The sequence below is a fragment of the Carlito syrichta genome, unplaced genomic scaffold (assembly GCF_000164805.1).
Source record: "Carlito syrichta isolate Samal-C Ts95f unplaced genomic scaffold, Tarsius_syrichta-2.0.1 Scaffold287591, whole genome shotgun sequence".
Taxonomy (NCBI): domain Eukaryota; kingdom Metazoa; phylum Chordata; class Mammalia; order Primates; family Tarsiidae; genus Carlito; species Carlito syrichta.
In genome coordinates, this window is record NW_007231687.1 from 6,545 (window position 1) to 16,077 (window position 9,533).

Here is a 9,533-nt window from a genome sequence, read left to right on the forward strand (position 1 = left end):
AATTTTTTGATTTATTATAGACATGAGGTCTCGCCAAGTTGCCCGGGTTGGTCTCTAACCCGTGGGCTCAGGCAATCCACTTGCCTCGGCCTTCCAAAGTGCTGGGATTACAGGCTGAGACACTGAGCCTAGCCCTCAATGAGATTAATAACAGATTAGATATTGTAGAAGAAAACATTAATAAACCACAGACATAGCAATAGAAATAAACCAAAAAGATAAACAACTTTAAGAAATGATAGATTAACAGCGAGTTGTGGGACAACTTTGTGTGACCTAATATATATGTACTTGGAGTCACCAAAGGAAGGAGGAAACAGAAAAAAATATTTAAAGACATAATGAACAAAGTTTTTGTAAAAATGTGTTGAAAACTATACACCTACAGATCCGAGACCATCAATGAACTCCAAGCACAGAAATAGGAAGAATCTACATCAAACAATACAATTGCTTAATATACACAACAATATAATTGCTTAAAACCACAGATAAAGAGAAAATTCTTAAAAGGAGACAGATAAAAAGGCCCACTACATATGAAAGAACAGAGATAATGATGACAGCAGACTTCTCATTGGGAACCATGCAAGCTAGACAGGGGAGGAGCAACTTTAAAGTGCTGAAAGAAAAAAAAGCCAACCTAGAATTCTTTACCCAGCTCACATGTCTTTCAAAAAAAGAATATGAAATATATTTTTAGATGTGGCTAACAGAAGTCATCCAACAGACTAGCATTGCAAGAAATGCTAAAGGAAGTCCTTTAAGCGCAAGGAAAATGATACTAAGTGAAAATATGGACCTAGACAAAGGAATGAAGTGCAATGAAAAGGTAACTACATGAGTGAATATATCAGACCTTTATCTTGCTTAAGTTGCTTTAACAATAATTGACTGTTTAAACAGCAACAACAACAAAACCCAGCATATTTTGCATGCGATGTATGTAGAAGTAAAATATATGACAATGACACAAAGGAGAGAAATAGAAGCTCTTATTATTATAAGGTATTTCTTCTATATGTGGAATGATATAATATTTGAAGTTGATAGTGGCATGTTAAAGACTGATATGATAGACCCCAAAGCAACCACTCAAAGAATGCAACCAACAGTTACATGTAATAAGCCAACAAGGGAGATAAAATAAAATCATTTCTTAAAAATTTAAAAGAAGGCAAAAAAGAGGAAAAGGGGAAAAGGAAACAAATGGGAGACATGAACACTAAATAGCAATACCAGTAATTAAGTGTAATAATTACATTAAAAGTCTAAAACCTTAATTAAAGGATAGAGATTGTTAAATTGAGTAAGACTGAGTCCAATTACATGCTGTCTACTTGTAAGTAATATACTTTTTAAAAAAAAGACGCCAAAGGTTAAATGCGAAAGGGTGAAGAAAGATATACCATGTTAACACTTATCAAAAGAAAGTTGTAGAGAATGTAGATTTCACAGCAAAGAATATTACCAGAAATAAAGACAGTAATTTTGTAATGACAAAGGATTCAATTAATAAAAAAGACAACAATTGTGTATGGTGATAAATCTATTGACAGAGTTTTAAGACACATGGAACAAACACAGATAGGACTGCAAAGAGAAACAGACAAATTCACAATTCCAGTCAAAGATTTTTAAAGCTTTCCAAAAATTAATGGAAAAGTAGACTGAAATTTTGAATAACACTATTAACTAACTTGATCTAATTGACATTTACAGAAAGAACACTTCACTTAACAAGAGCAGAATTTACATTCTTTTCAATTGCATATTGAACATTTATTTACATATTCTGTGACATAAAACTAATCTTAATAAATTTGAGGGGATTCTAATAATATAAAATATGTTCTTTAACCATAAAGGAATCATAAACCAAACCCAGAAAATATCTGGAAAAATTCATAAATATTTGGAAAAGAAATAGCATACTATTAAATATACCATGAGCCAAACCAGAATGGAAACTAGAAAGTATTTTGAACCGAATGAAAATTAAAACACAACATGTCAAAACTCGTCAGATGCAGCTAAAGCAATACTAAGAGGAAATTTTATAGTGCTAAGCATCTATATTATAAAAGAAGACAAGTCTCAATGATCTTACCTTCTGCCTCAAGAAACTAAAAAAAAAGAAGACCAAATGAAACTCAAAGTAAGCAAAAAGGAAAGGAAAATAGTAAGAAAGATCAGAGCAGAAGTTAATAAAAGAGAAAACAGAAAAATAATAGAGAAATTATAGATGGTTCTTTGAGAAGAGTGATAAAATTGATAAGCTTTTTGCTAGACTGATCAGGAAAAGAGAGAAGACACAAATTACCATGGAGAGAGAGAGATGAGTGAGGCCACAGATGTTTTTTGTTGTTGTTGTTGTTTTTTTGAGTTGGGGGTCTCACTGTTGCCCAGACTCGAGTACAAAAACATGATCACGGCTCACCAAGCCTTGACCTACTGGGCTCAGGTGATCCTACTGCCTTAGACTCCTGCCTGAGGTGAGACTACAGGCACGTGTCACCATGCCACCATGATTGGCTAATTTTTTTTTATTTTTTGTAGGGACTGTCTCTTGCCATGTTGCCTTGACTAGTATTGAACTCTTGGCCTCAAGTGATCCTCCCATCTTAATTTCCTGAGTTGCTGGGATTACAGGCATGAGCCACTGGGTCCGGTCAAGATTTTATAGATATTAAAAGGACAATAAAGAAGTTACAAACAACATTAGGCACCTTAGATTAAATGAAAAAATCCTTGGAAACCCCAAAACATTCAAGAAGGTAACTATAATCATTGTAGTACTATATCTATTACAGAAAATGAATTTATAGTTAAATTTTTTCTCAAAGAAAACTCCAGTCCCAGAAGGCTTTATTGGTGAATTCTACAAAACATTTAAGAAAGAAATAACAACCAGTGTCTTTTAGAAAACTGAAGAGGAGAGAATACTTGTCAACCCATGCTGTGAGGCCAGCATTATTCTCATTCCAAAAATCGGACAATGACATTACAAAAAAGAAACTAAAACTAAAATTCCTCATACATATAGATGAGAAAATTCTTCACAAAATTTTAGCTAATCCAGTCCAATACTTTATAAAAAGGTTAATAATACATCATGACTAAATGGAATTTATCTTAGAAATGCAAGGTTTGTTTATGATTTGCAAACCATTCAAAGTAATTCCCCATATGTAGAAACAGACTAAAAAAGAAAAACCGTATGATTATCTCATAGACGCAAGTGACAGAATCCAACATCCATTACTGATTAAAAAAAAAAAAAAGTCCTCAAAGTGAGAATGTATTGCATTAGCTTTCTGCTGAGGTATAGCAAATTATCACAGATTGGAAGCTTAAAACACTACCCATTTATTATCCCACAATTCTGTAGGTCAGAAATTGGGGTGGGTTGAGCTGAGCCCTCTTATGGACGAATTGGGAAAGAATGTGCTTTCAGGCTCATTCAGGTTGTAGGTTGTAGGTTATAGATCTGAGCTCTGTATTCTTCCTGTTGGCTGACAGTCAGGGGCTGCGGTCAGCTCTCTGAGGCCCAATTTTCCTCTCACACAACCCTCTCCATCTTCAAAGAAAGCAGCAGGAATGTGTCAAGTCCTTTAAACACTTTGACTCGGTCTGACTTCCTCTTCTAGTAAGTGGAGATAGGTCTCTAATGTTAAGAGCTCATGTGATTAGATCTGAAGGCCCACCCAGATAATTTTCCTATTATAAGGTTTGCTGTTCCATGTAAAAAAAACATAACTCCAAGAGTTATATCTCATCACATTCATAGGTACCAGGGTGTTTAATGAAATAAATGACTACCCAAATGAAGACAATCAAAGACTATTCAGCGCTTGCTATTTAGTAAGGGAGCCGACACTATCAATTGCATTTGGCAGAGATTCAAAGTCAGATTGGAGAGTTGGAAAGCTTTATAGCGGAAAAAGAGAAAAGGCTTAAGGTATGCCATGATGGGAAGTTTTTGGCATGGAAACGTTGGAAGCAGGCCAGAAGCAGGGCATCTTACGTGATTGCTTAGTGGAACATACCTGGTTTGTCTGGTTGTTTCTAAGTTGGAAGCAGGTGCAAAAATTAGAGAAACTGGCAGTTGCTGACCAAGTGTTGGCGGTTTGGGGCTGGGTGTTGCAGAGGTTATGGATCAGAGTTCTATCTTTTACATGGTCTGGCCACTGTCAGTTTGTATATTCAATCGCTCAAGAAATTAGGGGGACTATCTTTGGGAGGTCAGTTTAGAAATTCTCCTTACTGCAGGTATCTACTAACGTTAACTTAATGGTGAGGATCAGGAAGAAGACAAGGGTACCTGTTCTTACCATTTCTTTCTTTTTTTTTTGAGTTGGAGTCTCACTCTGTCGCCCAGACTGGAGTGCAGTGGCCGCTCCTGGCCACCGCAGCCTCGACCTGCTGAGCTCCGGCGATCCTTCCACCTCAGCCTTCCAAGTAGCCGGAACTACAGGCATGTGCTACCATGCCCGGCTAATTTTTGATTTATTGTAGAGACGAGGTCTGGCCAAGTTGCCCAGGTGGGTCTCTAACCCGTGGGTTCAGGCAATCCACTTGCCTCGGCCTCCCAAAGTGCTGGGATTACAGGCTGAGCCACTGAGCCCGGCCTGTTCTTACCATTTCTATTCAACATGGTGCTAGAGGGTCTAGCCAGTACAATAAGGTAAGAAAAAGAAATAAAAAGATACTCATTTGGAAACAGAAGTAAAACTGTCTTTAATATCAGATGTTGTAATTTTCTCTGTTAAAAAAAAAACTCCATGAAATCTTTTAATAAAGCTACTAAAATTGATAAATAAGTTTAGCAAGATTGCAGGAGAAATCAAAATATTAAAAAATTATATTTCTATATACTACAATAGCAACAATCAGAAATTGAAATGAAAAAACAAAATACTTTTAGCCTTAAAAGCAAAAGATTTAGAAATGTATTTGACAAAATATGTGCAAGACTTGTACACTCATAACTACAAAACATTGCTTTGAAAAATTAAAGACAACCCAGATAAATGGAGAGATATACAGTGTTCCTGGATCAGAAGATGAACAATTGTCATGATGTCAGTACTCCCCACACTGATCTACAGATTAAAGACAATCCTGGCAGAAATTCAGAAGTTTTTTTTCTTTATGGTAGAGATCGGGAAGTTGGTTTGAAATTTCATGTGGAAATGCAAAGAACCATGAGTTGCAGAGAACCAACACTGAGAAAGAAGAAACAAATATACGACCTGCTGTCAAGACTTACAGCAAAACAGTGCGTATTGGTGCCAACATAGACACATAGATCAGTGGAACAGAATACAGTTCAGAAGCAGACACACACACACACACACACACACATGGTCAGTTGATTTTTTGACAAAAATGCAAAGGCAATTCGTGAAGGGATGATGGTTTCGACAAGTGGTACTAGAACAACAGCATATCCATAAACGAAAAAGAAAGAAAAAAGAAGAAGAAAAACCTGGAAGCATTAAGAGAGAAAAAGACAAATTCATGATTATACTTAGATATTGTAAAATTCCTGTCTTCGAAATTGATAAAACAAGTAGGCAGAAAATGAGTAAGGAAATAAACATATTGTCCAAACTTATCCCCCAACTGGACTTAGTGAAAACTTGTAGTCTACAGTAATAGCGTCCACATCATCTTCATGTGCACATTGAACATTCACCAGGATAAACCGTATGCTAGGTCATAAGACACATCTCAATAGCTTTAAAAATCCTGAAAGCATACAAAGCCTATTCTCTTATAAGAGAATTAAGTTAGAAATCGGTAATAAAAAGATGGCTAAAAAAATCCAACTCTTGGAAACGGACAACATGTGACTAAATAATTCATGGATGAAAGAAGAAATCCCAAGGGAAATTAGAAAATATTTTGAAGTGACTAATAATAAGAACACATGTCAAAGTTTGTGAAATGCAGGTAAAAAAGTTCCTGGAGGTAAATTTATAGCCTCAGATGCTTGGAGTCCACCTTAAGAAGCCAGAAAATGAAGAATAAGTTAAACACAAAGTAAGTAGGAGACAGGAAATAAGAAAGGTGAAAGCAGAAATCAGTGAAATAGAAGAATAAATAGAAAAACCCGCTCGGCGGCTCAGCCTGTAATCCTGCGCTTTGGGAGGCTGAGGTGAGTGGATTGCCTGAGTGCCTGAGCCCGTGGGTTCGAGACCCGCCTGGGCAACTCGGTGAGACCTCAGCTCTACAATAAATCAAAGAATTAGCCAGGCGTGGTAGCGCGCGCCTGTAGTTCCGGCTACTTGGAAGGCTGAGGCGGAAGGATCGCTGGAGCCCGGCAGGTCGAGGCTGCGGTGGCTGGGAGCGGCCACTGCACTCCAGTCTGGGCGACCGAGTGAGACTCCGACTCAAAAAAAAAAGAAAAACCCCATAAAAACAAAAGTTGTTTTGCTAAAATGATAATAAAACGGACAACCCTGTGGTTCGACTGATCAAGAAAAAGAGTGAGCGCAGATCACTACAGCTTTGTGTCTCGTCCTACTTGCCACTTGTAGGTCACAAGCTTAGATCCATGACAGGTTTTGTGAATCCTAAGAATTACTTCTTAGTTTTAGATACATAAATCACTTTGAACTTGGAAATGGCCCTGGCCTTTCTGGATTCATAGATGTTTTCCCCAAGATAGCAGCACATCTCCCCATAGACATTTATATTTGCTTTGGGCTCACACAGAAGCTGTCCGTTTAGAACATTTATTTATTCATTAACTTGGTGACAGAGTCTTGCTCTGTGGCCCGGGCTGGAGTGCAATGACACAATCATAGCTCATTGTAACCTTGAACTCCTGGGATCAAGGGATCCTCCCACCTCAGTCTCTTGAGTAGCTGGAATTCCAGGTACCCTCCACATGCCTAATTTTCTTGGTGAAAGCAGGGTCTTACTATGTTGCCCAGGCTGGTCTGGAACTCCTGGCGTCAAGCAATCTTCCTGCGTCAGTCTTATTTAGGACATTTAAAATGTCTACTAACCACGATTTGGACCAGTGAGCAGGGTTCCCAGGGGTGGCAAGAGGCTGACACCTTTGTATGGGATGTCACTAGGCAGTGTAGTATGATGAAGTGTCAGTGAAACTCAGCCTCCCTCCATCATCCCTTTCATCGTCTTGCTTCTGCTCGCTTACAGTATAAAGTTTACTTTTGTGACAACTTCTTGTTGGTTTCAGAAAGCTTTTATTGGAGTAATTTTGTGCATTGGGAAAGCTTGTGTTTACCAGGAAGCCAGGGAAGACTTCACTGGGACTGTCTTAGGCCATGGTGGGTGAGTTGCTGTCTGGACATGGACTTGGACTGTTTCCCCCTATACCTGGCTCCTTTCTGTACCCTTCCTTAGGGAGCGGCCTCTGGCCAACCCTGGTCTCTGAAGGGTATGCCTAGTCCCAGTAATGAGTCGTGGGATGCAGGTGACCCAGTGAAGCTGAAAAACAATGAGGCGACACTCTTAATCAACGTAAAGCCATTCGACTAATTGACTTGTTTGCTTATAAACCTGCTTGCTGCACTGTTCCGAGGTGCAGATTCTTTTTTATTTTTTTGAGTTGGTGTCTCACTCTGTCGCCCAGGCTGGAGTGCAGTAGCACGTTCACGGCCACCCCAGCGTCGACCTGCTGGGCTCCGGTGATTCTTCTGCCTCAGCCTTCCAAGTAGCTGGAACTACAGAGGCACGCCACCACGTCCAGCTAGTTTTTGTGATTTATTGTAGAGACGAGGTACAGATTCTTATGTGACTCTTTCCTAAGAATAAACTCATGTCTTTCCCTGCTGGCCCTCCGGGTGACTTCTCTGGAATAAGTAAATTTGCACAAGCCCCCTCAGATCTGGGGTTTCCACATTGCAGCCACGCAGAGCGGCAGAGGTCTGGACAACATGGCATGGGGACCATCCTTCCCCGGCCTGCCCCGGGGTGGGGGCTCCCAGCCTCAGCCCCCTGCACAGCTCGGTAACCCCTCTCCTTTGGTCACTTTTTCCTTCGAGGGGGAGGGGGACAGATGGGGAAAAAGCCTCAGCTGTGGCTTAAAGCAGCCCAGACAATTAGCGGGCAGTTCCAGCTGGTGTCCTGACAGCGCGACTGAAATCCTACACCTTGTTCCTTACGATGAAATTGATTTTGGCATACTCTTCTGGAGTTGCTCTAATGTTTGAGACAGTGTCCGTCTGAGAGGTCAAGGAGCACCTGGGGAGCCATGTCACGCAGGTCTGGAGCCAGCCAACTCAGGGCTGGCTATGGTGGGAAGGCTAGCTTCTGAGAAGCCCACTGAGGGAACCACCTTCCTCCCCAAGAGAACTCAATGAGGACAAGTCTTCCCTGGGCAAACTCAAAGCAATCCTGGCCCACCCTGACAGAGGCATGGGAGAGAGGTCCATCCTCGCCCTGGGCCTTCAGAGCATTCAAAGTTCCTGCTAGGGGCCACCCTAAAACAAGCCTGGAGCATGTCTGATGATACTTGTCTCGGATTTTCTTATTTCATGTCTGTATTTCGGAACTCCAGCTTCTAGCTCACTTGTAGGGTTAGATTCTACACAAGTCTGTACTCTTCCTAGTCTCTGTTGCTCTAGAGAGCACCCAGCCAGATTAAGGGGAGTGATTCATGCACCATTTCATATCTCAAATTTATTCTTTCTTCCTGCTCTTGATGTCACTTTAGGTGTTGCCCAGCCAGATTCAGCCGTAAATGAACCCCTCTCCGCATTGGCTTGTGTTGTCATTGCTCCATCATTGTCCAGGCTTGTCAGGACCACTCCACAGGGGGTGGTAGGGCACAGCAGGTGAGCATATGCCAGGAAGAAGCAAATATATTTGCGAATGGGGACATCATGACAGGTGAGCTAGAGGAAATGCTACCACCACCTTCCAGGCTCTCCTGAGCTGGGAGAGACTGAGTTGCTTCCTCTCAAGGGGCTGCATGGGCTACAGTGTGCTGGGAGGAGGACCAGAGTTCAAGGAAGGAAGATTGTGAGAAAATATTCAGTGAAGGCCGGACATGGTGGCTCACACCTGAAATCCCAGCACTTTGGGAGGCTGAGGCAGGAGGATTGCCTGAGCCCAGGGTTCCAGACCAGCCTAGTCAACAAAGCAAGACCCCACCTCTATAAAAAATAGAAAAATTGGCTGGGTGAGGTGGTGTGTACTTGTAGTTCCAGCTACTTGGGAGGCTAAGGTTGGAGGATTGGCCTGAGCTTAGGAGGTCGAGGTTGTGGTGAACCACAATTATGCTCCTGCATTCCAACCTGGGTGACAAAAAAAAAAAAAAAAAAATCAGTCAAGACTTTGATGATCCAGGCTGGTTTGCCTCGGACATTGTGGAATGTTGAGAAGGAACGTTGGAAGCACACAGCATAGCGTGGCAATGAAACAGAAGTGGAGGGCTGCGGATGGGTCTTGCATTTAGAACAGCGCAGGGCCAGGCTCAGTGGCTCAGCCTGTAATCCCGTGCTTTTGGGAGGCTGAGGTGAGTGGATTGCCTGAGCCCGCGGGTTCGAGACCCA